Here is a 27,940-nt window from a genome sequence, read left to right as displayed (position 1 = left end):
AATCTTGTAGATTCGGGGCCCACAGAACGTGGTTGCCGTCCCCGAGCACCTCAAGTCCAGTGGGGGAGGGGCCTGTGTAAACAGATCTTTGGGATTTCTTGCTCTCATGGGCGTCACAACTGTGACGGGGTCAGAGAAGAGCTGCCCTTGGGTTATCTCACTACAAACTGGCCGTGTGGCCATGCTGAGGATGAAGGCCTGGCCCACTTGACTCCCTTCCCCGCCCCCCCACCCCTGACCCAATTGCCACCCAGTTCCCACCTAAGGGAATCAGAGATGCTGACTGCACGTTGTTCTGGGGAAGGGGCAGGCCTTGCCTCCGAGTGGGACCCTTGGGTACAAACTCTGCTCATGTGAGTAGAGAAAACACCTTCAAGGACGCCCGGTGTGGCCAGAACAAGATGTATGTGTGGGGCGAGCAACGACGAGAAATAATAAAAGCCGACACTTCATACATGCTGGGCACTCTCTGAAAGCCTTGCATAAAGTGACTCAATCTCCGCAGCCTCCCAATGAGGTCAGTACTCTCGTACCCATTTCACAGATGGGCAACTGGATTTCAGAGAGGTTAAGACTGAAGGCCATCTAGCTGGTATAGAGGAGCCAGCATTCAAACCCAGACAGTCTGATTCAAGAGTCTGAACCCGTACAAACAAGATGGAAGGCCTCTGTGTATCCTTGAGCCTAGCGTTTGGGATGTGTGGCTCCCCAGAGCAATAAAGAATTCCTAAAAACTCCACAGCAAAGTTTCTGATGCCCTTAAAGGCTGTGGGTTTTCTTCCACCACCAGTAGGGTGCAGCTCACAGAAGCCTTACTTTTAGAGAACTGAGTGACCTTTTGTTTTTCCCCTTAAACTTGTTTGGCTAATTCAAGTTGGAAATGCATTTCAGCTGCCTCGTTAAGGTCTGGGTATCGGCTGCTTCAGGATGCAGGCCTGGGTTCCGGCACCCTGCCCTTAGGGGCTCCTGGGGTGGGCAGAGGCACATCACTTGGGATGGAGGCCAGGCATAGCCGTTGAGATCCTGGCAACGAGAGCAAGTCAGCGCCAGGGAACAAGGCCTTTAGCGATGGGAGGGCCGTGGCTTCCAGGTGACTGGCCTGACTGGCCCGGCCTGAAGCAAGGGCTCTGTGGTAGCAGGGCCTTATCTGGGCAGAAGTCCACAGTCAACACCCGCAGCCCAGATAAAGGACCCATCAGGCCGTGCCGCTTGTGAGCACACATACACGCACACACGCACGCACACATACACACACACGAGAATGACATAAGAGTGACGTACTCCCTGGCTCCGATGGAGCCCCTTCTGGGCCGGGTGTTTGGACCCCCTCCATTGATCTTCCCCTCATTCGCATGAAGTGAACTCACTTGCTAAGGACCCAGGCCTGTGGGAGGCAAGCTGAGATTTGAACCCAGGCGGCTGGGCTTCAGAACCCAAACTGGCCGGCAACACACATGCGGCCCCCTTTGATAAGCCAGCAGGGGAGGGGACCAGCCTGGGCCTCCAACCACCTGACATGAGTGGCTTTTCTAAACCACAAACTTGACCAGGTTCCTCCTGTGTGTAGACGCCTTCAGTGGTCTCCGTTCTCTTCTGAAGAAAAGCCTAACAGCCTGGTGTAGAGCCCAACCACCGTGGTCTTGCCCTCGCGTCTGACCTTGCACAACCCCCCAGTCCCAGCACACGTGGCCCCGGTGGGGCTATTTTCCTGTCCCTAAAGCATCAGAACAGTAGTTGCCTGTTGTCAAGGTCCCGCTCAGGGTTTCTGAAGTCTTTTCTCAGTGGTGACAGCAGTGCCTCGGTAGGTGCTGGAGTCTCCATCTGACAGACTCGGGGGCTGAGCTTCAGAGAGTTAGGAGACGCGCCCCTGGCCATGCGGCTTCCTGTCCGACCCCCCAGTTTAACTGTCCACCTGACCCACTGCTGCCATCTGGCCTGGAGGCACTGGAAAGACACTTGGTCAGTCACTGCGGGACCCTTGCCGTCCCCCTGGGGGTCTCTCTCGGGTTCCAGTTGGTGCACGTGGCTTCCACCGTCTTCTCTAAGGAGGCCATGAGCCCTGGGCGGCGTGCAAGTGTTGGCCTCCGTGCCGCCAGCCCCTGGCGGGTGCCTGATAGACAACATCCTCAGTGATGGGAGAGCTCTGACTGGACAAGATGAGGCACGCGAATGAGGCTGAAGTCGAGGTTTTGCTCCAGATTTGCACCCGAGGCCCGGAGAAGGGTGGCTGGTGGCCCTGGGACACCCAAGCCGGCCCTGTGTCCATCGAGGCCTCTGCACCTGCTGTCCTCTCCTCTAGCTTCCGGTGCTCACCTCGCCGGGCCCCACCAGGCCGCTCTGAGACACGACCTCAACACAGAGAGAGTTCATGGACGCGGGCATGGTAAAGGGCCCGGGTGAGTTATTCAGAAAATGTCTCAACTGATTTGCTTTTCACCCCCTCGATGGTCAGTGTCCTGAGAGCCATGGTTGCCCTTGGGAAAGAGGAGTCGTCCTGCCCGCTGTGGTTTCCAGCTCGGAGCACGTGCCCTGCACACGCCGGGGGGCATGCCCCTCTGTGCAGAGCCCCTCCTGCATTTCTGGATTCACTGGAAGAGGGCCGGGGGGTCTGGGGAAGGGGCAGCCTAGTCCAGGAGAAACCTCTCCTCTCCTGGGGGAGTGAGAACCCGGGCTCAGAGGATTTACCTGGGACACAGGACTGACTGGAGCTTCACCGAGGAAGGAGGAAATACAGTGATAAAATCCGGTGTTTAAAATTATTACTCCCTTTGACTCTGAGAAAGAAGAGAAATCACGTTCACTTTCAGCCAAGTTAGGGGATGGAAGAATGTGAAAAGAGGAAGGCCCCATGATGTTCGCTAGGTCCTTCGATCTGATGAGAATCTGAGATCGTTATCTTTGTGACTTAGTTTCTTCTCTATGCCAGGTATGGTCCTGAAAACCGTAAGATGCCCCCTCTCTGGCAGTGTGAAATTAGAGATGAGAAGGCCTCCTCCACCCTCCCCATTCTGTAGTATTTAAAAGTTTCATTGGACTCACTTTTAAAAATTGTTTTTATTTTGTTCATTGCATGGGGAATAAACAATTATAGTTCACTTAATCAGCTTCCTGGAGGAGTTGGCCTTCACCGGCTTTTTTGGGTTTTTGGGGTTTTTTAAATTAAAATGTTAGATATTATGTGAATTGTATGATATTTAACTTTATCCATGTTTCATTTTTTGGCCCCATCTAATGAGTTAATGTCTTCTGTATTAAAAGCATTTTTATGCAATAGCTAAAATTAAGTGGACTTTAGTGTGATATATGTTGATGTAAGTAAATTCAAAATACATTTAAGCTTGGTATGTCTACGAAATCAGATTAGATGAAGGTCGCCAAGACCTGAGTGGCAGGAATTGCACAGAAGTGTTAGAAGCCTTCACTCTCTTACAAGCAGGAAAGCAGGTGTCTCAGTGGAGAGCTTCACCAAGGTCTGCCGAATTGTCAGGAACAATGCAAACTGCTCCCAAGAGTGACAGGATGGGCGGGGCGGGCGGGGGTGCCGCGGGAGGATGGGAAGGGCAGGGTTGGGAGCGGTTTATGTTGGGAGGGGTGTGAAGAGAAAGCAGAGCCCGGGAGCTGCCCAGGCCCTGCGGTGTTATGGCGGCTCTGGCTGTGTTCTATCTGCTCTGATGGCAACAGCAGAGCTTTGACAGCTTCGTGAGGACAAAGACATCACCAGAACAGAGGGCGGGAGCAATCCAAGTGCCAGCAGACCTGTAAGAGAAGGAGATGGGCAAAAATGGGATTATTTAAGCAGATCAGCGGCCGGTGGACATTGGGGCAGGGAGTCTGGGTCCCCGGGGAGAGCCTTGATGGGGGAGATGCTGCTCTTCCCTCTGTGCCCTGTCTCCGACCTGGGAACAACCAGAAATGAAACAGCAGGAAGCTCTTGTCCAGTAGAAAGTGGAGAAGCCGCGTAACCGGGGGCTTATGGGCTCTTTCTCCCTGGAGAACTCTCAAAACTAGGCAGCCCTCCCCATCTTCATGGGTTCAAATGGTACTGCACGGAGACAGAGGGATTGCCTTGGTGGCCTAGTTGAGCAGCAGTTCAGAGACGGTGGTCTAGGACGACCACGGACTCTTCTTTCAAAGGATAAACAGTTGAAAAGGAAGTATCTAATAACTGGCGGGTGGGTGGTGGACGTCCCTCCCACCCTTTCCTTTTCTAGCCCCTGAGCCCCGGGGAGTGGACGCCAGGGGTGCTGAGCTCCCAGTCAGGTTTGTGGCCGACACTGCTGGTCCTGATGAAGTAAAAGAACATGGAGGCCGTGGCCAGGGACACCACATTTTTCGTGTAACTAGATTGACCATAGCCTTGACTCTCTAAATAGTCTGGGAGGCAGGCTGGCTCCCTCTGCCCCTAGGTCCCCGGGCTCATTTAACAGATGCGGGGCCAGCAGGCGACACAGGTTTTGAGTGGAGTGGTGGGCGGCAAGGCGGCCCAGTTGGCCTGGCCGGGTTCTGTGGCGGAAGACCGCAGCCCTCTCTCTGGCCTGCGTCCTGCAGATTCACCATCAGCTGGGAAGAGCAGGAAGGAGTGACCTGAGCCTTTTAGGGAAGCAGCGGGGTCCTGGGACGCACTGGCTGAGGTGGGTAGCCTGATGACACCCTCCCTCGTGGCCGCGGATTCAGACTCCACTCCCGGCTTCGTCCTCTGCCCCTTGCCCGGTGAGTGGGGGTGACCTCCAGGCCTTGGGCGGGCACAGCTTCAGTTTCATTTAGGATCCCCCAGGCCTTCCATCCCCTTGAGGCAAGCTGGCTGGGATGGCCTCCATGTTCTACCTCGTATTATCGGCCAAGTGATCTGGAAAAGCCCTGCTTCTCTCCCCGCCTCCCCCCTCCCCTCTCCACGAAGCTTACCTTCTCTTTGCTTCCCGCCTACTGCGGTATTCCATCCCTCACTCAGTAAGTATGTACTGAGGACTGACGTCAGGTCAGGCGCATTCTGGCGGGAACCTCTCTGGGCATCCCTGGGAGAGGCAGGTGCCCGCAGTCCTGTTGTAAAGTTGACTGGAAATGAGCTCGTGAATGTTCAGATAGTCGCACCGTGCTGCCAGGAGCTCCTGGCGCGGGCTCCTTCCCGCTGCCCGGGAAGGAAGAGCTCCACTTGGCGCTTGCCACCCCTGCCCCTTCTATCCACCACGGACAGTCTGCGGCTCCTTGGCCAAAGTACCATCGCGGGCCGTTTCCTCCCTGCGAACCGCCCTCGTACCCACCTAGAGGGCTGTCCTTGGCACTGAGAGGCCAGCGCGTGTGGAAACCCCTGTCATGTGGTGAATGGTCATCCGCACTCCCTCTGGGTCCTCCTCCTGCCCACCCTCCCCGTTCTCTCACCTGCCCCAGGCACCTTTAACTTCTCCCAAGCATCCTCCCCTTCCTCCCCAACCCTTTAGGCTCAGAAGCCCCTCCCTCCAGGTGACAACTGCAGGTAGAGGTGGCCTTACGAAGAGGAGGAGGAGGACGGCGAGGAGAGGGGCTTAGAGATCCCAAATGGCTACGGGGCTCCTGAGGCCAATAATGGAGCCTCGAGCTGCAGTGGGCTGGGGAGGCTGGGGCGAAGGAGCTGGCCCTACGGAGACAGCCCATCTCGGGCGGGGACTACGAGCCCCGGTTCCGGTTCGACTCTCCCTGACCCTGAGCAGCAGCCGTGACCTTGAGCAGGAAGTGGGGAGGGGGCGGGCTCAGAGGGACTGCGCGAAGGGGTACCCGGGTCTGCTCAGAGCAGGCCCGCCCCTGCACCTCCTCCAGACCGCCCCGCTCCTCCTCGTCCTCCGCCCCTCCTCCCGGACTCCGCCCCTCCTCCCGGACTCCTCCCCCTCCTGTCAGGTCTGCCCCTCCTCCCGGGCTCCGCCCCCTCCTGTCAGGTCTCCACCTCCTCCCCGGACCCCGCCCCCTCCTCCTGGTCCCCTCTCCCTCCTCCCCTTCCCTTCCCCCTCCTCTGGGACCCCGCCCCCTCCTCCGACCCCGCCCCCAGCCTCCTCCCCGCACTGCAGCGCGCACCACGGGTCGCGCGCCTCCCTGGCAGCGGCGCAGGCTGCAAGCTCAGCAAGTCTTGCGGCAAAGACACTCGGGCCGAGTTGGGGCCGGGGCGCAGCGGGACTCCGGGCCGGGAGCGGACGCCCCCTCGGCCGTCGTCTGCAGCCCGCCGCGCCTCACTTCGGGGATCCGGGTCTCTCCTGGCTGGCCACCCCGGTGAGTCGTACCCCCGCGCCGTGGGGGGCACCGGCCTCCGCCTCCGAAGTTTCTGCTACTGAGGCGAGGGGCCTCGGGTGGGGTCTGCTCCCGTCGGTGGGTGGGGTCGGGGAACTTTGAGGCCAAGGGGGCCTGGCGCCCGCCCCGTCCTTTGGGGGGAGTTTGCACGCGTCCGGATGAAGCTTCGTTTGGGGAGCTGGACCCGAGCGGCGAGCAGTCGGCTGCGCTGCCGGTTTGGGGCGGGAGGAGGGGGCAGGTTTCTGCCCTGGGCACCCCGGGGCGAGCTGCAGGGCAAAGGGGCGGCCGACGTCCCTTGAACCCCCGGCCTCTGCGCCCCCCGCCCTTCCCGCGTCTCCGGGACACCCTCACTCGCGTCTCGCCCACCCCTGCCGCCTGAGCGGTCTCCAACGGAGGTTCTCTTGCCCCCGCCTCAAGATTCGGGGACCGCCGGCCCCGCCGTCGTGGGGGAGGGGGGCGGGCGGGGAGCGTCCTAGAGCTCCGGGAGGCGGAGACCCTGGATGGGGAGAAGGCGAGGAGGCAAAGTACGGGGATTGTCTGGAAGTGAGGGTCCGGAGGAGCTGGGACAAGGGCCGCGAAAGGGATGGAGGCGCCCCTCACCTCCTCCAAATCTCATGACTCAGCAGACCTAGGACGTCCCGTCCCACGGCAGCCCTCCGCCCCCGCTGGGCGCCCAGACCCACCCGCCTCCTGGGCTCCTTCATTTACTCTCCCGCTTGGGGTTCCCCCTTCCCCTGCCTCTATTCCCTCCCTGTCTCAGGACACCGGGTGCTTATTTTTTAACTAAAAAGATAGGTGATTTATCGTTTCTCCTTCCCCCTTTTCATTCCCACATTCCACAGGTGCCTCCAGGACACCCCCAGCCCATGGTGTGTGTGTGTGAGGGGGGCCGCCAAAGCCCCATCTCTCCCCTCTGCAGCATCCTCCCCCCGCCGCTGTTAGGGTAGAGGATTAAGTACTCACTGCTGCTTTCTCCTGTGGTGGCCGAGAGAAAGCGGCACAAGGACAGAGGAGGCGGCGGCCCAGAAGGGGACACTGCAGTGGGGAGAGAGGGCTGCCCAGATTGGAGTGGGGTGGGCTCAAGGCCCAGGAAGTCCTTAGGATCCAGGGCTACCCAGAAAGACAGGAGGGTGGGCTAGGGTCTGACCTGGAGAGCTGGGGGGCCCCCTCCCCCCTCCCCCCACCCCACCCCTGCTTCGGCCCTGGGGGGAGGCTCCCATGGTGGTCCTCGACCCACCCATCCAGCTCCCCATAACCTGGGCACTTCATCAGAGGGTGTGACCGTAAGAACAGGGCAGCCTTAATCGTCCCAAGTCATCTCCCCCTGCTTAGGTCCGACAAGTCCAGTCTCCAGGCTGCTAGAAGCATCTCTGTTACCACCAGAGAAGCCAAAGAGCCGTGCCCAGTGCCCCTGCAACCCAGGCACAGGGGCCGGTGGGAGGGGCAGGGCAGCTCTGATGCAGTGGGACGTGCCTGGCGTCCTGGTGAGCAGCGGCCTGGCAGGCACTGCAAGCTGCGGCCTGTGTCTGGGCTCTGGGGGTGAGTCAGCGCCAGGGGTCCTGGCCCGGCACGCTGCAGCCTGGCCCAGAGAACCTGGCCCCAGCCCTTCTCCTCTCCACGGCCCCAGGGAATGACCAGTGCTACCTGGGTCCTCACCCCAGGCTCCGCGCTGCGGGTGAACTTCCCCTGCCCTGCTGGCTCTTGGACAGATGACCCTGGGGGGCCCGGCTTTTTCTGGGCACCTCTTGGGCTTGAGGCTCGCCCCCTCCCCTCCCTGCCTTGTCCAAGGAGGAGCTGACGCAGAGGTAAGCGTTCCACTTCTAGCCTCACGTGGACTGGGCCCTCCTTCCCTGGGAAGTAGAGCCCAGCCTGCTGTACTGAGAGTCTGTTTTGTTCCGCAGTCCAGGACTTTTTTCCAGGCAACAGTTTTTAGGTGGGGGGGATTATGCAAATACAATTTTCATTTTTTCAGCTTTGGGACCTGATACCCACCGATCAGGACCAGGGAAAGAGAAAGGTGTTAGTGTTTGTAAACATTGCCCTTTCCCTACAGAAGAGCTTGCAACTGGCTTCATCTCATAACTGGTGTTGGTTTTATCCCTGGGCAAAGCGCGCCCCTAGTTGCAGACCTGGCAGGGGCAGGGAGACCCTTTCTGGAGCTGGGCCAGGCTCTCCTGACTTTGTACTGCAGCCGGAGGGCATCCTCCCTTTCACCCTCAGGCGGCTTCCAGGCAGATGCCACAGGGCTGTCCCTGGCACAGCAGAGACCTGCAGAAGCCTCTTCCCTGTCCTCTCCAAGCCAGTCAATATTCCCCAGCCCCAGGCAAGTGCGACCTCTACTGGCCCCTCTGTCTCCCGCTGGGCGCTCAGCTGGGTCCCCTCAGGTAGAGGGCAGCAGGTGTGTGGGCTGGGAGCGGGTGTGGGGACGGTGGGGATGGGGGGGGGAGGAGGCTGGGGCTCCTGGGCTGGGACAGTGGGACTCGCCGCCCCCTCCCTGGACAGAGCGTCCTCACGGGTGGTCCAAGGCTGTAGATGAGGAGGGACTGTTTCACCTGGCGCTGCGGTTGGGTAGTTGGACTTTCATGATGTAGGTTCTAGCTGAAGCTGGGCTCACTTTTCTTGAGCCGGACAACACAGGGTCCAGGGTGATGGGGACACTCTTTCAGAACCGGAATGGCAGCCAGAAGGAATAGTAGCAGGTGCTCACTCAGTACGGGGGCGGTGTGGTTGACATAGGAGGCAGCGAAGCATAGAGGCTGGGAGCCCTGCAGGCCTGGGTTCAAATCTCCTGGCCACTAATTACAGAGTGTGACTTTATGAATTCAACAAGTGCTTGTTGGTGAGCCCTGCTATGTGCCAGGCTCTGTTCTAGTCACTGTGGATGCCACGGTGAGCACAGCAGATGGAATCCCTGGCATTTTGGATTTTGCGTTCCTTGGGGCCCGAGGCAAGTTACTTAGCTGCTCTGAGCATCACTCAGCCGTTAGTTTCTGAGAGTCAGCTATCTGCCAGGGGCTATGCTAGGCAATGGAGATTCAGTGGGAACGAAACAGACCTGCTTCCTGTCTTCATGGCACTTATGGTCTAGTGAGTAACACAATTAAACAGATAATTACATAGGTAATTAATCACGGCTGTGACAGGTGTTAGGCGCTCGTACAGGATGCTTGGAGAGCACATAATGGGCTAACCTGACCAGGTCTGGTGAGCTCCATCCATAAAACAGAGGTGGTAACACTCACTCCACAGTAACTGGTAACTGTTAACATAGCCCGCTGGACAGATAAAATTCTAAATTCTCCACGTGAACAATCACTGCACAGACAGCGGGTTGATATCCGTCATCCACTCGGTCAGAGGAGCTGGGGTCCAGTCCTGCGCTCTCAGTGAGGAGGAAGCCCGCGCGGAGCTACGGGGCTTCCTGGAGGAGTGTCACAGTGGATGTTTATTTGAGGCCGGGTGGTGACTGGAGCCAGATCGCCTGGGTTCCCTCGGGCTCTGCCACTCACCCCAACTGTGGGCAAGTTAACCAAACTCTGTTTCTCAGTCTCCCCATCAGTAGAATGGAGATAAAACTCACACGTGTGACACAGGTTCTTGGTGAGGATCCAATGAATTAATTCCAGGAACGTGCTTGGAGCAGTGCACAGCGCTGGGAGCACCGTGGAAGCGCTTTTATCATTATTGTGTTGCCTCCTAGCGCTTAGATGGCTCCTTCTGGGTTCCGCAGCTGGACTGGGCACTTCCCCCTTGGCTTTTCTTAAAAACTCAAGGGAAGGAGCAGCTATAGCTTCCTTGGGCGCTCTTCCAGCGTTTCATCCATCTGACTTGCAGGTAGCTATTTATGCCTCCCCAGCCGTGTCTTACCAAAGCTTAATTTTGGGGAAGGATGTGTCCCAGAATTCTTCATTTTCATCCCTGCAACTGAGAGTTCAGGGTAGCGGCCAGAGTGATGGGTAGATTTGGATCCTGGCCAGTCATTGTGAGTCCGGACTGCAGGAAGCCCCTGGCCATCAGCCCCTCCCCGAAAGACGTCTGAACTTCAGCCAGGGGTCCAAAGTTACACACCAAGGAGGATCCCCAAACGCATGGGACGCAGAGGTGTCCTGAAAGCTCCCTCTCCGGATACTCTCCACCAGAGTTCCTCACCTATCTGGCCGTGGGACTTTCTGACCGAACACCAGGGTCCGGAGGTTGGATGCTAGGTCCCTTCCAGACCTGGCCGCTCAGGAAGGTGGGGTACGAGTTGCCGGGGCCATTATAATGGTTACTGAACCTCAGAGGGTTTGGTGCTACCGGGCAGCCCCCAGATTGGGGGTCGGGCAAAAGAAGAAGGAGCCTGACTGCCGTTTTGAAGTCAGGACAGACTCATCTCTGGCTACTTGTCTGGGGCCTTGGAGCTCAGCGTTCACCGTGGGCAGAGCCACAGTGGCCGGCGTGGCCGGGGGGACACGGAGCTGGGTGCCGACCCGCTGCTTCATCAAGCCCTCCTCTCCCTCAGTCCATCCCCTGTGACGAAGCCTTTGCATCTCTCGTCACTGCGGTCCTCAGAACGGCCATCCCTGTCCCGTTTCACCATGAGGAGGCAAAGGCCCAGGGAAGTTATCTGACTCGTTCAGAATCTCACACCACCGAGGGGCGTCCTGGGGGCTCTCCTCCCCTCCCTGCCCCTTCCCACCAACTCCGCCTGTGGAGCCCTCGACAAACACGCTCATGGGTCCTCAGGGATGAGGCCATTCATACTCTGAGCATGAGCAACAGATGTTTACCAGATGAGGGGGTGCCCCCTTGGCAAAGTTGAGTCGGCCTCCTTTGCTGGTGCTGGGTTTTCGTGGGACTTGCCATGGGGCTTGGGCAACCTCAGGAGCGCCTGCCCTGAAGGGGGCGGGGGGAGCCGTGGTGGGTGCGCCAGAGAGACGGTGGGGCCCCGGCCTCAGTAGCCTCGTCTGAGTGGGATGCTGCCTTGGCACCAGAAGCCTCCGCAAGGTCCAAATTCTCTAATTGCAGGCTTCCTCTGCCTCCCAGCAGCAGCAGGACATAGGCCTGTGTACACGTGTGTGTATACACGTGTGTGCACGCATACGTGTGTGCGCATGCATGTTGGGGGCCGTGGGGACCGACTGGATAGAGAGGGGCTCCTTGGAAAGCAGAGGGAAATGGGATCTAGTTGGTGTCTGACTGCTCGTCCTTCACGTGCGGGCTTGAGAAGGCAGGATCCTCGAGGAACTCACAGCCCTGCTCCCGGCCTGGCCGGCGAGGGTGGCTAGAGCCACCCACAGGCTCTGCTTTGCTCCCTTCCTTCCACTCCCAGTGCAGATGGGCTAAGACCTACTCCTAAAAGGTGCCAGCGCAGAAGGGAGCAGCGTGGGAGCGCCTCCGCGGGGCAGGGCGTGGCACCTGGGGGCTGGGCCTCCAGGCGCTCCTGGCCCAGGACAGCTGCCCCCCAAGGCCGGGTTTCCTCTGACTGTGGAGCCCTCTGTGCCCTCCACCAAGAAGCTGGGAAGCCTGAACCCCATCGCTGGGCACCCCGGGACCGGGCTAGGACCGTGGCCGGGCATGGGGAGGCTCCCCTGAGGTCTTTGTGGGGACCAGGCGCCTCTGAGTGGGACAGGGCGTCCTCAGCCCACGGAGCGCCCTAGCAGGGCTTCCCATAACTGGGCTGATGCCGTGGCCCTGGAATTTAGCACTTAGGGAATATTGCAATTAGAGCATAATTCACCCATGCCACGCACTTAGTACCGAGGATAGCGGCTGTAACTGTGAGCCTGGCGCTAGGGGGATGGGAGCAGAGATGAACGGAGGAGTGGGAGGGGCTCTGAGACTGAGGATGGGGGGCCGGAGGCACTTAACCCTCCCCACAGCCCAGCAGAGGCAGGGGGACGGAGGCCAAGTCACGGAAGCACACCCCAGGCTCCTGCATGCCCTTTAGCTCAGGCTGCCCGGCAGGGGCAGGGGGGTGACAGCGGCAGCTGGTCGCTGGGGAGGCGGGGGGCAGATGGCCCTGCACCCAGCTTCCTGCTCGGTGTGGAGAAAGAGCAGACTTGGCACCGACTGCGGCGGGTGTGCGAGCGAGAGGGGCTGCCTTGCACCTTCAGCTCTCAGCCCCTGTCTTCCGCTTTCTCCTTGTAGCCCCTTCCTCACGCCCGCTCCTAGGTTCGGGCTCCTCTGAAGCGCAGATGCTGTGCTGTCGGCCCCAGGTGGGGTGGGCACGCGTGTGTGGCCTGGGGCCCGTGGGGCTGCCTGTCTGTCCCCTCCCGGAGCAGAGGTGACATCCCCAGGTCAGCCTTGGACTGCAAGGACCCTCCCCGAGGGCGGGAAGGTGTGCGTGGAGTGTCTCCTCCTGACCTTGACTCTGGTCTGAACTGATGGCCCCGAGTCTCGGGCGTGTCCTTCTTTTGGAAAGTGACCGAGGGAGCAACTTTCCTGCTGTTTGCAAAAATGAAGCCCTTTGTGACCTTTGTGACCTCCTGTGTGTGTTTGCACAAAAGCCAGCACACCGTCCTGCATCTCTGTCCTCCTGGGGCTGCCTGGCTCCCCCTTCACTGTCAGCTGTGGTCCCTTGTGCCCACTGACGTGAGCCCACCTCAGGCCCAGTGATGGGGTCAGAGGTCAGAGGCCAGGCCCTTGGGTTCCCTGTACGCACCTGGAGGGAGGGGTGCAGGGAGGGTAAACAAGAACCCGGGGGCCGAGTGCTTGGGCTCCCAGGAAGGAGGGCTGGGGGCTGACGCCCAGCCCCACCACCAGGACCCAAGGAAGGTGGAGGTGTGGCCGGCTCGCTGTGAGCAGAAAGCGCGGGGTTAAGTGACGAGAGGGGACAGGGCTGGCTCTCCCAGTGTGACTCTCCCACGGGGAGGAAAAGGCATCCCTTTAATGAGGCTGCCCTGGCCCTGCAGGGAGGGAGCACAGATCCATCCTGGCCCTGTGAGGGGAGCACAGCTAAGATTGGATTAGCTTTTTGATGCTGGGACCTGGGTGCTGCTGGGGGCAGGGAGGGGACAGGGCCCAGCCCGCGGTCGGCAGCTGCCCTGAGGTCTGAGGCTTCCTGGGGAGACCCGGGCCCACCCTCAGCCAAGCAGGGCTCCCGCTGGAGGAGCAGCAGGGGCGCCCAGGGGTCACGGTGACAGAAGCCAGGTCCCCCCCCTGCAGAGGCTGGGAGGCGTCCCCAGGCTCCCCCCAGGGGTAGGTGGCGAGCGGGGGTGCAGGGGCGTATGGGAAGGCAGATCCAGCGCCGTGGTCTCCGGGGTGGGAAGGACAGGAAGTCTTGCTGTCTGTTCCACGGCTTCCGGGCTCTGGCTCTGAGAGGCTGGAGTCAGATCATCCCGGGAGGGTGAGCAGAGGGCGGGGAGGCCTGGAGGCTGCTGGAAGGGCTGCCTCGGGCAAGGGTAGGTGTCTGCACCCGCGCACTGGGCCGTGTGGGGCCCCACGTCCTGCTCTTCGCGGCCACACCAGGTGAGTGACGCGCTGGCACGTGGCTGCTTCCGACTCAGCCATCCTGGGCTACACCCGCCGTAGTCCAGGAGTGGGGAAAGACCAAGACAGGAAAAGATGGGTTCCGCCAGCCCCGGATGAGAAGGGTCACTGGAGTAGTTGGTCCTTTCCTGAGGAGGGTGGTGGGCGTTCAGACCCTGGCCGTGTCCCGTGGGGTCTTCCAGCTGCAGCGGGAGTTCTTTGCTCTCCAGCTCTCCTCCCCTCCGGCTCATCCTCCTTGTACCCAGGAGCTGACGGTGGGCCCTGGGCTGGCACTAGTGGGCAGAGAACTCAAGAGTGACTGGAGGTGCTCAGAGGATGGCAGGGCCTCCCTAGGGCGGGTTGGGACTCCCAGGACTCTCAGTTCTGGGGCCCTGGGCTCTGGCCCTTAATGAACGAGAGAGATCCGAAGCGGCCCCCTTTCCAGAGAGCAGTTCCTTCTTGTCTGGGGTTTGCGGCACTTCCGGGCATGTGGCTCAGGGTAGGAAGGAGCCACGATTTCACACAAACACTCAAGGCACACCTGCTGTGCACACACGGCTGGCAGCCTGCCCGTGGGCACGGGTTCCTCTCTCTCACATCCTTTGGAAATTGAGGACGAAATTGACCCTGAGGCCATATGTCCAGGCTGCAGCTCCTCCTGGAGGGCGTCGCTCAGGGGCTGCAGGGGCTTGGTGCGGGGTGGGTGAGATGATGTGTCTGCGTCAGGACCTGGCGCCCTGCCCCGGTGACAGAGGTGTTTGGGGAAGGATGAGGGGGGAAAGGCACGTACAAAAGCGTGTAGACTCATTCCCTCCTTCCAGCAGCTTGAAGCCTCGCCTGCAGCAGGGGCCTCTCAAACCAGCTCCCAGTGTCAAGCATCCTTTCTGTGCTTGAGTTCTCCAGGGAAGGAAAGTCACGACGTTGCCTGTCCTCCGTCCTCAGTGTTGGAGCTGGTAGAGAAGCAGGGCCCCCGGCCTCACAGCCCCTCCCTGTGTGTCCCTGGCCAGGCCTGCAGCCCCTCCAGCCTCCCACTCACTCGTTCATTCCACCCACGAGCAGGCACTCTGCTGGAACAGAGCCTACGGGTCCCTGCCCTCGCGGCCCTTACAGTCTGAGGAGGCAGGACAGTAAACAAAAGATGGGGGGAGGTGTCAGGTCCTCTTGGAAATGAGTTTTTGAGCATGAACTGTCCCTAGTTCTTGTCTCTTGATGACACATATGGCTAACTGTGCAGTTGTCACACTCAGTCACATGGAGCCCAATCACACCTTTGCTCTCTTGTCCTGCTGTAATAGAAATATGGCTTCTGAGAAGTGTATTAGTTGCTGGTGATGTGATTGCTGGGGTGGGGGGGGGCTGGGCTTGGGGGTTAAGGGAGGCCAGGGTGTTTCACGTTTCAGACCCAGAAACAAGGGTGGGAGATAGGCTCCTCCAGGGCTTCTCCTCAGGGGACCCTGGGGCAGTGCTGTCCCTGGAAATGGGAGGATCAGATGCGCTCTCAAGGGGCCTTTGTGTCCTTGGACTTTTTTGTTGTCGTTACCCGTGGCCACAGGTTCTCCGTGTGTATGTGGGTCGTGGGGGTCCGTGCCCCACTTCCAACGAGGGAGACTCTCCACATCTTTAAAAATGATTCACGATGTCAGAAAGGCAATAGGATTAACCTAAAGTGTGAAGTATTTCAAGTGGATGCAAGAGGAGTTTCTGAACAATAAATGTTGTTAGACATTGTGACAGAAGACCGAGCAGGTGGTGAGTCCTCCCTCCCAGAGGAGAGTCTGGGCCAGGGTAGGTTCAGGAGAGGGTAGACTGACCACCACAACTGCCTCCCTCCTAGGGTCTGTGTGGGGAGAGCTACGTGCCGGTGTCACCGTGTTCAGTGGGTGCATCTCAGTGTGTGTGTGGGGAGAACAGCGTTGGGTGAGAGGGGCTTAGCAGGGTGAAAGCCCCCTTCATCCGTGCCGTGACGCTATCTCCAGGGTAAGGGGTGGTGTGCGTGTGTGTGTGTGTGTCTGTGTGTGTGTGTGTCTGTGTGTGGACTCAGTATCAGGAGACTTCAGTTGTGAGAGTCAAACCTGCAGGAGAACTCGCAGATGCTCCCACCACCTGTTCTGCCCATTTAAATCCAGGAGGCTGTGCATGAAACGGCTCTTTTGTATGTGGTCCATTCACACATGCGGAATGTTTGCCCTGCAACAGGCCACCATCACTCAACCTCAGTAGTGAAGGGACAGTGGAGAACCAGGTCCCTGAGGAATACAGCTTCTCGGTTTTTCAGCAAGGACTCCAGGCTGGGGCTCAGGATAGACTCAGCCCCTTCTTTTCAACACAACCCTGATGTTGTTCCAAATGTTCCCAACGAGTCTCAGGGTTTATGCTAGAAACACATAAACCTAATCTGAAGTTACTTTGCCACCAACAGAGGACGGGTGGACAGTGCATTAATGTTTTGACACTCTGCCCACTAGACTCCAAGGACCGCACCCCAGAAGGGTCACGGTCACGGTTCTGGACTTTGGACGTGTGACATTGAAAGATCCTGACACCTGACCTCCAGCTTCTTGGCAGGACCCTTCAGAATCCCCCCACACCCTTGAAAGGTTCTCCTGTTGCATATCCTCCACATTTCTCTTGTGAATTCCTTCTTTGAAAGTTTCCCCTTGGGAACCCTGGGACTCACCAGATCAGTCCTGTTTTCTCACTTTTAACTTCTCTGAACGGACCATATCTCAGCATCTCCGCTCAGGTGCGCACGCCCAGTTCAGGTGACGAGCAGAGGTGGGTGTTGGAGTGCTGCGCTTCCCCGTTCCCATGCTCTGGGACATCTGCCTGTTTATCCCCCCTCCTTGCAGAAGGATGGACCCGCCCCCGGCGCCCGCAATGCCAAGGCCCGCGCGGCGCGGGGCGGCGGCGGTTCAGCACCACGGACAGAGCCCCGCGCGCCTCAGTTGATGGAGGGTCCCGGCTGCGTCCTAACCTTCGGCGGAGACAGAGGCGGGGGCGAGGGGACAACCAGTGTGGTGGATACTGTTCCCTCCCTTTGAGACCGTGGCCGAGCCGCCTTTTCCCCCTGGGTCCCGCTTCTTACGATAAGATGGGGGCACGGGCTCCAAGCACCTCTGCCGTGAGCCCGTGTCTGGGACTCCTTTAGCAGGAGGCCTTCAGGAGCAGTTTCACGCGCGTGGCCTGGGTTGGGACGGTTAGCTTGTGGGCGTTAGGGACACACGACACACGACCTCAGGCCCTGGAATCCGGCTGCGGCCTCCCAGTGTCAGCGACTCGGTCCCTCTGGCCCTTATCCTGACGCCTCACTGCCCACTCCTCTCGTGCGGACACCAGCCTGGGCTGGTGGGAGGGGCAGGCTTTTGCGGGGACCCCGCAGGAAGCGAGGCTGGGGTGGGCCTCCCTGGAGCGGGGGCTGCACCAGGATTCGAGACTGGTGGGTCAGAGCGGGCGTGAGGGCTGAGCTGGGGGCCGCCTGCAGACGGGGTGGGGCGTGGCCGGGTAGGAGGGGGCGGGACCAGCTGCCGGGGCAGGTGGGCAGGGGCTGGCGGCTCTCCAGAGCTCTAAGGGCCCTGTAGCTGGGCAGCGCTGCTTTCCGGCCTCTCGATTCATCTGAACAGGCTCATTCCTCTGCTTCCAGAGCTCAGGATGCCCTGAAGGTGGAGGAGGTCTCTTCCGCCTCTGTTCCTTCCCTTTCTCTCCTTCCCCACCCACAGCTCCACCTGGACCACCACATACCTTCCAAAATGGATAATCCACGCCCTCCCGTGTCCCTGTCTAGTGCACATGTCCAGGGCAGAAGGTGTAACTGTCATCCCTTGAGTCATGAGAGGCAGGCAGCCCAGGTGCCACCCTCCTCATGGGGTCACTAGGACCCTCCAGGACTCGCCTAACAAAAGGGAGAATCCACGCAATAGTCCGGTTACCTGCTGTCTCCCCTTTGGTGCCTTTCCCTGCAAACTCCGCTCAGATATGCCAGTGCCTCCTTGGTGTCCCTGCCACCCAGGCCTCCCCTCCCCTGCGCCCCCCGGGCTGTATTTGGGGCAGTGCTTCCTCGTGCCATTCATAACACCGGGTGGACGGCTGCCTTCCTTACCTGTGGGCAGAACCAGGTCCGGGAGTAGGGCAGGGCAGGGACAGTGAGGCAGATCCTGGCAGAGAAGACAGCTGGGTGCACGCATGGGTACAGTGTTCTTGTGGGCGGGGGCCCTGGGGGAGCAAGCTGGGCGCCTCGGCCTCACTGCTGCGAGCTCCAGGCTCTGGTCCAAAGGAGAACTGATTCCCCGTCTCATCTCCTGCTGGGCCAGTGAACAGCAGCTGATCCACAAAGACTGACCGTGACCCACTCTTAGGAAGGCGGTCAGCAAGGACTTGCGCCGTGCTGGGTGTAAACTAGTGTCGTGTTTGGCGCCTGGCCCTTGGAAGATGCCGAGTAAATGTTTACTGGGCGAATGCTGACGGGAGGGCCTTGTCCGCGGGTGGGTTCAGTGGTTGCGCTGTTGGAGGGCCCTGCAGCACTGCTGGCTCGGTCCTGAGGGCCTGTCCTTTTTGACTTTTATTTTATTTATTTTTTAAAGATCTTTTTTTTGATGTGGACCATTTTTAAAGTCTTTATTGAGTCTGTTACAATATCGCTTCTGTTTTATGTTTCGGTTTTTGGCCGCGAGGCATGTGGGATCTCAGCACCACCCCCTCCTCCACCGACCAGGGATCGAACCCGCACCCCCTGCATTGGAAGGCGCAGTCCCAACCACTGGACCAGCAGGGAAGTCCCTCCTCTTTGACTTTTGGAGTCCAGGATCCTGTGACCTCTCCTTGCGGAAAGGAGACCTTCAGGATGGGGCCGGGGCTGGGCTGGCAGTGGGCGTCTTTCTGGGGACATGGAGCCTGGGACCTTTTGTGCAGGCATCTCTGCCACCAGACATGCCTGTCAACCTTGACAGAGAGCAGGTCTCTCTGCTTCTTGGTTCTTGGAAATCCTTGCTGTGAGGCTCCTGTGTGCCGGCCTTAGCTTGGCCTGTGACGTGCTGCCCATGTGTTCAGCGAGGTGATAGCCATCTGACTATCATGTACACGTTCCAGAGGTGGGCGCTCGTGAGACCCCGGGTGGGCGGGGCGGGGGGGGGCGGGATGGGAGAGGTGATCGACTGCCTTTGGGGGAGTGGAGGTAGGGTGGCGGTGGGACCCGCTCCAGCGGCTCCCGGGCTGCGTGCCTGGCTCTGGCCCTGACATGGATGAATAATTGATGGTGACTGATGGACCACTGCTCCTGTATGAAAGACTGAGCGGGGCTGGAGCAGGCTGGGGTAATCAGATGTTTCCCGCTGCCCTCCTGGGACGTGTGGGACTCCTGGCTTTCCCTGACTCTCAGAGCCCTGGGGTGGGGGGTTCTTCCACGGGGGGAACGGGGTTTTGTGCAAGGGGGCCGGTGGGGCAGCCTTCTCAGGGTGAACTTTGCGGGGGAGGGGCAGAGTCCTTAATTCTGGGGACAGGACTTGCCTGCTTTGTGGGGTGTCTCTGCTGCCCAGTGTTTGGAATGTCAGTGAACTGGCGGGCAGCGGGGCAGGGGGCAGGCAGGCAGCCCCTGGGGTGTCTGCGAGGCAGTGGGACACTGAGGGTGGACAGTCCTGGAGAATGGCCTTCTCTACAGATGAGGAAGGACACTCAGAGGATTTAAGTGATTTGCCTAAGGTCATATGGCTGGTGGGTAGTAAATGATGTCATTGGGATCCCAGGATAGAATTACAGCCACAGCGACTGAGAAGGCTGGCTGGTCCCTGTGGGGGATGGGAGGATGGGAATGTGTGTGTGTGTGTGCGTGTGTGCGTGTGTGTGTGTGTGTGTCGGGCAGAGTCTGCTGTGCTCGGGGTGTGTGCTCAGGGGTCGGCACCAGCCTCCTCCCCCCGCCCCCCCCCCCCGCCGCTGCTGATCAGCTCTGCAGGGTGCACAGTACAGCAGAGACCGTGTTTAGGGAGGAGCCTGGGCCAGGATTTGCGCGGGGCCTGGCTCCATGGTGGGGATGAGGGAGAGCCTTCCCCGGCGGAGCCTCCACGGCCCCCCGCTCTGTCGGTGTGGGGTCGGCCCCCTTGGAGCTGCTCCCATGAGCGTTTAACCCTCCACGGAGTTGCAGGCCACAACCAGGGCCTGCACACCCTGACTCCCCGTTTGATCTTCCCTGCGTCGCGCTGTCCCGGCTCTCCCATCACTGCCGGAGGCGGGCGAGGGCTGCCTGCGGACACTGCTTCAGGCGCAAAGACTAACTCGGCCCACACTCGCCAGTTCTGAAATACTCTGAGAGATGGGCCGGTTCCTCTGGCCATCTGTTTCCATGTCCTGCAAGCTCTTTCCGTGGTCGAGAAGTTTTTCCCGGGCTCCAGCCCGCGCCCCCCTGTTGCAGCCGCCTGGGTCTGCACTTCCCCCACCCCCCGCAAGCTCTCCTGTAACGTGGCGGGCAGGGGAGACCGTGAGTGATGCTTGCTCGGCAGAGAGGAACATGTGATTGGGGATTTGGGTGCAGAGCCAGATCCCTCGGTAGCTCTCTCATTGCCAGCCTGACGCACGTCTGCCCTTGCTACCTGGGCGCCGTCCAGAAGAAGGTCTCCCAGGACTGTGCCCTGCTTGTGCCTGTGTCCTCCGTCAGGGTGGGCAGAGTGTTTTAGTGACAGGGTCCTCCTCGCTGGTGCCAGGGGTGGAGGAGGAGGGTGCAGGCAGTGCATCAGCCCACTTTACAGACGGGGCGACCGAGACTCACAGCAGCGTGGCCGGAGTTCACGATGCAGGTGGGCGGGGGTGGACGCACATTGGTGTTGTGCCCTGAAGTCCAGCCCGGGGTCCGAGGGGTGACGGGGACCAGAGGCTGTGGCCACGAGCTCTTTCCCACGATGGCATCTCTGTTGTCCCAGCCTCTGCCGCGGCAGGAGGGGCACTGACTGACCGGCGGCCGTCTGGGGCGCTGTCCCCCCTCCGTGAATGTGCCCTCAGGGTTGTGATGGCTGAAGAGACGGCCGTTCTCCTTATTTCAGCTTCAGTTCAGTGTCTGGTGCAAAGGACTTGGCAAATAGGAAGGCACGGGAGTGGGAAGAAAGCATAGCTTTGATGTCTCAGGTTCCCAAAGGGAAGAATTAATGGCATGGAAGAGGAGCTATTCTTTAAAAACAAGCCAGCGAGGCTGTTTCTCAGAGGTGAGCCCTTCCTGTCTGTGCAGGCAGGCCGGGATGTCACCACCCTCAGGCTCTCTCTCCAGTGTCCGGTGGGGGGCCCCCCTCACAGCCCCCTTCTCTGCCCACCAGTCACTCAGCCCCCAGTCCAGCTGCAGGCCCACAAGCCGCCCAGCGGGGCCGCGCTCTGAGCTCCTCTCTGCTCCAGGCAGGAGGGCGTGACGGGGCGGCATCTCACACCCGGCACGTGCGGGACTGCGGGGGCCGGGGACCTTCTCGAGGACACGCAGCCGGCGGGCGGGCTCCTTGCCAGCCTCGCTCATTCGTGTGGCCAACGTTTTAGTGGGGACTCGGCAGGGGGCAGGCGCTGCGTGTGTGGAGGTGTCAGACACGGTCCCTGCCCCGCGCCACGTCAGGACGGTGTGTCGAGATGAACTCCTACGGTAAAGTGGTGAAAGGAGGGGCTGTCAGTTCTGCCCAAGGAAGTCAGGAAGGTGTCCTGAAGGAGAGCCGGAGGGGGTCACGGAACGAAGACTGCAGGGGCTGGGGGCGCAGCTGGGCCGCGTGCGGGGCCGGGGAGTGGCTGGGGGGTGTGCGAGCGGAGGGCCAGGGCCGGCGGTCAGGGCTGGTGGGCCTCCGCCTGCCCCGCCCGGCAGAGTGTCGGGAATGGGTTTCAGGGTAAGTTGTCCTCGGCCTCGTGGGGGACCTGGTAGTGGGGAGCCCCTGCCCCAGACCTTGGCTCCTCTTTCTTTGGCCGTTGGAGACCCAGGTGGCAGGGACTCTACCCTCGAGAAGGAGAGAAGTTGTCTGTTTTCCCTGAGACCCTGTCTGTCCGAGGTTAGCATGGGAGGTGGGGTGACAAGGAGAAGCCAGGCTGAAGCAGGAGGGCGAGAAGCGAGGACCCGGGGAGCACGTGCTAACGGGGACCACGGCCACGTCCCCCGAGCTGGTCCTCTCTCCGGCCCCAGGGGCACCCGGCACTCGCCTCGGACCCCGTGAGACTGTTTCCCGATGACCTCATTCCCTCACCTGACCTGCAGGGAGCATGCTTTCTGCCACGAGCCTGTTTCCCTAGGTGATGGAGCTGGGAAACGTGCGTTCATTTTTCCCCTGAGCTGTGACAGGCGATAGGAAATTTGCCCTGGAATGTGCTTCAGTGTGGACTGAAATAAAACACCTGGTGCATTTTGCAACAGAGCATTAAAAAGGAGAAACGCAGGCCCCTCACCCAGACACCAGCTTCCAAGGGTACGTTTCCCCGAACTTTCCTCTCTCCCTCACGTGGCATCCCTGCCTGCGGGTGAGGTGGGGCAGTGGGGTGAAGTACATGGGAAAGACTGTGGATGTTTAAGAAAGGCTGATTCCAGAGGGCCCTCGGGGGCAGAGACACCGGGGGACCTGGGCCTCGAATTTCCAGAATGATGGCGGCATTGGGAGTATGGAAGCATGGGGTGCTGAATGCCTGGACCTGGATAGGTGGGCGCCGGTGACTCCCCGCGTCACTGGTGGATTAATCGCTAGTGGACTTCCTGTTGGCGTGAGCAGCGGCGGTGAGGATGGGGGTCTGGGGTGGAGGGGGTCACTAGTGAGATCAGTCTCTCTCAACACGTACCCCCAGCCCCACCTCTCATAACCTCTAGACACACTTTGCCCAGAGAGTGAGTGATGCCACCAGGTGAGCAGAAACGGCTCTATTCTCGTTTACTTCACGCTTTAGGAGGTAAAAGTGCTGTTTGTCCCACAGTTACTTCCTGGACAGGCGGTTTGCTGGGAGAGGGTGGGATCCCAGGAGCCGATGGCACCAGGGCTCTGTGTCCCTCCTGTGCAGGCTGGGCCCCTGGGCACCGCCCCCAGCCCCCAGCCCACTGCTGCGTTAACGCGGCAGGTCACCCCCCCCCCCAACCAAGTGCTCTTTCCTGGAGGGTGTCAGGGCTGGAGGGAGGGGTCCAGCTAAGATGCTGGGAGCCGGAGAGGGAGTTGGAGGCTCTGCCACACGTGTGAAGAAACGTGTGACGCTCAGGAGGGGCCGTACGTCCAGGGCCGGGGGACGCCGGAGAGAAGGTGCCCCGGACAAGCTTCTGCACGTGCTCTCCTTTGAGAGACGTTTGCCTGACCTACAACATCAGTACAGGAGAGCGCACAGACTGCCAGCCCGGTTGGGTCACAAACGGAACACGCCTGCGCCACCTGCAGCCGGACCAGGGGACAGAGCATCCCCGGCGCCCCACGGTGGGCAGGGATTCCGGGCATCTCCCCAGCCTCACTCTGGCACCATCGACTAGTTCTGCCTGGTTTTGATCTGGAATAACGCGGCCCCCAACGCCCTCACCTGTGACGGTCTTCTTTCACGCAGAGCTTCGCCTGCGACATTCACGGTCTCGCTGCCCGTCATCCGGTTTATTTCTTCACACGGCAGAGTCGTGTTTCGTCGTGACCATGCACCTCCACTTACCCGTCTGTCTACTGTTGATGACCTTTAGGTAGTTTCCAGTCTGGTGCTGTCATTAACCTGCTTTCTATGTTTTTAAAAAACATTTATTTATTTATTATTTATTTGTCTTTGGCTGCGTTGGGTCTTCGGTGCTGTGCACGGGCTTTCTCTAGTTGCGGTGCGTGGGCTTCTCATCGCGGTGGCTTCTGTTGTTGCGGAGCACGGGCTCTAGGTGCCTGGGCTTCAGTAGTTGTGGCGTGTGGGCTCACAGGCTTGGTTGCATCTGCGGCATGTGGGATCTTCCCGGACCAGGGCTCGAACCTGTGTCCCCTGCATTGGCAGGCGGATTCTTAACCACTGCGCCACCAGGGGAGTCCCTCAGTATCTTGTAACAACCTATAACCTGAATTTAGAAGGGAAAACTCAACACTGCCGAATGATATCCCAGTTTCACAGGGTAGCTCCCTTGACTTTGTAATGAGCAGTATTTTCATTCATCATTATTATGGTGACTCATTTTCTCATCTAATAGATGATGGCTCTCTCATCGCCTTCATAAACGTTGATAAATTTGTTTCAGTATTATCATCAGTACTTACTCTTGTAAAAGTCTGTTCGGCAGTTCTAAAGGAAGCACATTCTGCTGGAACACGTGGTCCTTCACGCTCGGCAGCCCCCACTGCAGAGGCCCTCCTTTCCGCGTGCTGCGGCTCCCCTTCCGCGCAGGCGCTAAGCAGAGGCCCCGCCCAGGCCCCGCCGGCCAAGGCCTTTTCTGGCTGCGTGGGTCCTGAGCCTGGGCCCCGCCCGACGCTCAAAGCGCTTGCTATGCTTTTGATAAATGCCTTCCTCTTGCTGCGACCCGGCTGTGTGCGTCTTGTGTTTCATGGGCGGTTATGCATTTTCCCCGAATACTCTTGCCAGTTTCTCCTCCTGTCCCGCATTCTTGCCAACCCTTGGTGTCTTCGATTCAGCCGTCTTCGGGTGGGTGTGTGTGGTCTCTCCTTTGATTTGCTGGTGACTGAGCGGTGGAGCCCCTTTCCACGCACTTGCTGGCCTTCCTTGGAGTGCCTCTTGCCCCCCCAAGTCTTCTCCTCGTTTCGCTACGGGGTCACCTGTCTTTTCCTTACTGATTCGTGGACGGCGTCCCTACGTCTCCTGAAGGCGGGGGCTGTGATCCTTCACGTGTGCTTTTCTTCCTGAGGCGGAAGGGCTGGGAAGTCCGGAGGCCAGGATCTGCCTGGTTACTTGAGTTTTCCCTGGTTCCTGCCCTCGCCTGCTGGGTCAGGTTCCTGCCTGTCCTGTGTGTGGGCTGGTCCCTGCTCGCCGGTCTTCCCCCCCACCTGCCCCCCGTTGAACCGTGGGGGTCCGCTGAGGCCACCCAGACCCGCCCCCCGCAGGCTTTCCCACTTCTGGGCCGTCGCTCACTAGGAGCCGTTTTGGGTTTGCACATCCCCGCCCCACCTTCAAGGCTCAGACGAAAGCCCGCTTCTCCTTGAAGCCTTTTCTAACGCTGACACAGCTCCCTCGGCCCTTCCTGTCTGTTTGCGTCCTTTAGCAGCTCACCCTCTTCTGCCGTGACCCCTGTGGCTGTGTGTCGCACTGTTTGACTTTCTGTACTTGCGCCCAGTCTCCCGAGTTGGTGGTGCCTCTCTGGGAGCCTGTTTGGGCCGGGAAGGGTGGGGCAGCCGGAGTCAGGCCACAGGGCAGCTTCTGCTCCTCCTGCCCTCCCTGTGCGTGCCCCCAGGTAGCCAGCACGCCCTGCTTGTCACCTACTGTGCGCCAGCTCTGTGCGAGCGGCCGGGCTGATGCAGCGGGAAGTGGTTCCTGCCCTGCACGGGGGCCGTCTCAGTGGGGAGATGGGATGGGGGCCCAGAGAGCCAGGGCGTGGTGTCAGAGCCTGAGGGGCCCCCCGGCTGCAGCCCCTGCCGCGTCAGGGATGCTGCACCCAGAAGGCCCCTGGTTGGCTGGTCGATGGGCCGCTGACGAGGGCACCATCTGAGATGTGACCCTTCAGCCAGGCTCACAGCTGCCCTCCAGAAAGCTCGGCACCAAGGACCCCACTTCCCACTCCACGGCAGGCAGTGCTAGGAGATGGGGCGTAGCTCAGCCCTCACGTTGCCCACCGCTGGACGGAAGCAGTCCCCCCAAGCAGCCACCTGAGGCCTGCCGTCCATACCCGAGGTCAGGGTGGCATCCCTGCCCCCGCTCTGGGGAGGGCCCATCTTGCTCTGGGGACCCTACCCCGGCTTTGCCCTCGTGGCCAAGGTCCTGTGGTCTGGTCTGAAGCCCTGGAGGCTGATGGGCTCTCGGTGGGGCCTCCACTCGACGTCCCGGGTGGACCGTGGGGTCCCCCTGTGGAGGGTGGGCACATCTCTGGCTCCCGCCCCAGGGCCCTTCCTCTAACTCCCCGGGGCCGCAGGGCCTGAGGGAGGGTCCATGGCCTTGGAGTCAGGCCAGTGGGTGGGTGGCAACAAGGGAAGTCGGGCCCCGATGCTCGGCCATGGCCAGGGGCACGTGTGTGCGTGTGTGGCCAGGGACGTGTATGTGGGACGCGGTCCCCAGGCACCGGCTGGACGGCGTGGCCGTGGCCCTGGCCTTGTGGCACAGGAGCGCCGTGAAACGCTACCTTTGCGAGGGCTCTCCTCCTGCCCCTCAGAGCGCCCTGCAGCCTGGGGCCCCCAGTGGGCACACAGCCCTGGATGCCGCCCCTCCGTCCACCTGCCCCTGTGGCTCGTCCATCCTCAGGATCACTTGGTGGACGGCACCAGGCGTGTCTGACGTGGGCAGGGCTGAGACTGGGGTGCGGGATTTGGGTACGCCCCCACGGGACGCACCCCTCGGTTCCAGCAGTGACACCTCGTCGCCACTGGCTCCGCAGGTTCGTTGACCCCAGAGGTACGTCCCCAGCGCCGAGTGTCCAAGGGGCGGAGCCATGTGTTCTGCTCTCGTGTTTCAGCAACAGTCACACGACGGCCCACATTAATCAGAATCCTCTGGATTTTCAGGTTTGATTTTAGGAAGCTCTGTATTTAGCCAAAATGTATGGAGCCCCATATGTTCATGCTGGATTCTGAGACACGGGAAAAAGGGCCACCGCGCTGCTCTCAGGAGCCCGTATCCTGGGCAACGGCGTGAGACGAGGTTCAGGTCGTGCTGAGGACACTCTGACTGGAGCTGACCTTGAAGGAGGAGTAGGGGTCACCTGAGGAATCGGGGCGTCCTGGGCGGAGGGAGCCCCGCAAGAGAAAGCAGGGAGGCGTGAGCTGCACGCAAGCTTGCAGGAGGCGACGTGAGGGCTGGGAGTTAGGTGTTACCCATCGAGGATGATGACGGGTGAGGTGGGCCCAGATGTGCGTGTTAGAAAGTTTTCTCTGGCAGAGACGTGCTTCCTGGTTAAAGGCGAGCGGCAGGGAGACGGGGTGGGGGGTGTGGCGGTAATGGGATCCAGGTGAGGAGCGGTGAGGGCCTGGGCCTCTGGGGGTGTGCCTGCACTGGGGGCTGATTAGGAGAATAATGCCCCAGACCTGGTAGCGGGAGAGGGGAGGAGAAGGCCGGAGATGAGCCCCGAGCCCCGGACCAGGCGATGCCGAGAGCTGAGCCAGAAACGGAGGGGGAAGGTGGACGCGACTTGAGGGGTGGGGAAGAGCTTGGCTCTGGCCATCAGATGTGGGAGGGGGCGTGGGAGGGGGCGCGGGAGGGGACGCGGGAGGGGACGCGGGAGGGGGTGCGGGAGGGGTGCGGGAGGGGGCGCGGGGTCTTCACTGTTGGGGCATCTCGGGAGCGGGGCAGGGAGGGAAGGAGAAGGGGTGTAGGTGTCAGCCCCAGGAGGACAGGCCGAGGGGGGCAGGGTGCAGGAGGGCAGGAGACGGGTGCTGCGCCACAGCAAGGACGGGGGTAACGGGCAGCTGAGGTCAGAGGAGAACTACTACTTCGGAGGCCGCCAGGCCGCCGGCGCCAGGGGTCGGGTTAGCGTGCAGATGGGCGGGGCGCGCGTGGGCGCGCGTGTGAATTCATGGATGGGATGCGCTTGAGCGCGTGCGCACGGAGGAGGTGGGGCCCGGGCCGGGCAGGAGAGAGCCTGGGGAGAGCGGGGAGCGGGCTGGGGGACGGTGCAGGTGGCGGCTCAGGAGAGAGGGGCTCGGGCAGAGAGGACGCCGGAGATGGCGATGCCGTGACGAGGCGGGTCCGGGGAGCCTCAGAACGGAAGGAAAGAGGGGAGAAGGGGTGCAGACACGTCGGGAGGAACAGTCTCTGCCTCCCAGTCACGGACCCTAAATCCGGATTCACGCGGTCACAGAATCAGTCTTCACCGGCTACCATATTAAAAGAAATTTAGAAAATTAAAATAGCAGGGAAATATAACAAACATCCATTTTCACAGAATGAATGTTTCGTCAGTTTTTTTCCATATTTTAAAAACAACACAAATAATATACCCATGCTCTCTTCCTTCACAAGAATGTGCGGATGGACGGAAAGCATCCTGGGTAAGGCACAGTCCCCGCTGGAGCGTCCCCTCCGGTCCTGTCCCTGTGACCGCCCACGGAGCGTGGCGGGCTGGCCTTGGTATCAGTTACAGCAGAGGACCTGCTAATACTGGGGAGATGCCAGGTAACAAACCGCCCTGATTCCGTGGCTCCGGCGACAGCAG

At 60.3% G+C, this 27,940-nt stretch overlaps 1 protein-coding gene across 1 annotated transcript in view; it reads left to right on the top strand.

Annotated features, from left to right (window-relative positions):
* Positions 1-6,113: 6,113 nt before the first annotated feature.
* SYT2 (synaptotagmin 2) overlaps positions 6,114-27,940 on the top strand; it is an 82,936-nt gene continuing 61,109 nt past the window's right edge. The window contains exon 1 of the mRNA XM_059999103.1: positions 6,114-6,234. The gene's annotated coding sequence lies outside the window, so the exon portion shown is untranslated. The remainder of the gene's footprint in view (positions 6,235-27,940) is intronic.

This window comes from Delphinus delphis, chromosome 1 (assembly GCF_949987515.2).
Source record: "Delphinus delphis chromosome 1, mDelDel1.2, whole genome shotgun sequence".
NCBI lineage: Eukaryota > Metazoa > Chordata > Mammalia > Artiodactyla > Delphinidae > Delphinus > Delphinus delphis.
Note: the sequence above shows the minus strand (reverse complement) of the source record. Positions and strands in the feature narration are given on the sequence as shown.